This window comes from Alligator sinensis, unplaced genomic scaffold, assembly GCF_000455745.1.
Source record: "Alligator sinensis unplaced genomic scaffold, ASM45574v1 scaffold282_2, whole genome shotgun sequence".
In the NCBI taxonomy this organism is placed as follows: Eukaryota; Metazoa; Chordata; order Crocodylia; family Alligatoridae; genus Alligator; species Alligator sinensis.
In genome coordinates, this window is record NW_005841879.1 from 1,130,277 (window position 1) to 1,130,854 (window position 578).

At 43.3% G+C, this 578-nt stretch overlaps 2 protein-coding genes across 4 annotated transcripts in view; one reads left to right on the forward strand and one right to left on the reverse strand.

Moving 5' to 3' along the window:
* The window catches only part of ARSG (arylsulfatase G), an 88,033-nt gene that overhangs the window by 76,698 nt on the left and 10,757 nt on the right, over positions 1-578 (reverse strand). The gene's annotated exons all lie outside the window — the stretch shown is intronic.
* The window catches only part of SLC16A6 (solute carrier family 16 member 6), a 9,788-nt gene that overhangs the window by 3,997 nt on the left and 5,213 nt on the right, over positions 1-578 (forward strand). The window lies entirely within an intron of this gene.

The window sequence follows — 578 nt, forward strand, 5'->3', positions numbered from 1 at the left end:
GGCGTAGCAAGCTGAATTGCACTGATAACCAACCTAGTAGTTCCCTGAATAGATCTTGTAGTCTAAAAATAAGACGGGGTAGTAACTGCAGCTGTTTAAATATGGGCTGTAAAAGGAATTCACCCTGAAAGGTTGGTGGACTTGCAGCTTGAGGGTATATCTTGTATGAAATCCAAGACCTCATTCCTGGGGAAACCAAATTGTACAGACCAATCCTTCAGACCTAGCACGCTTCAGAGTAGCTAATAAAAGAAGTCTTTCCCTTGCTGTTTTAGAGAGCATTTTAATGTGGTGATCTGCCTTCAACTAATGCAAACTACCAATTTTCAATTCAAGAAACCTTTCTTTTGCAAGGAAAAGTTTGTATCCAAGCAGCAGTAGTACACCACTGATTGAAGAAACCAGACTTCCTCTCTTAGCTGGCTTCAAAGTGGGGTCAGGTAGGAAAGGAAATGAAAATTGAGTTTGCGCATATGCTCACTATAAAAAAACACCTACTCATTCCTTGCAAATCTGTCTGTAGGAAACAGCTCCTTGCCCGAGAAGAGAGGAAGGGCGGGGGGGGGGGGCAGCAGGCT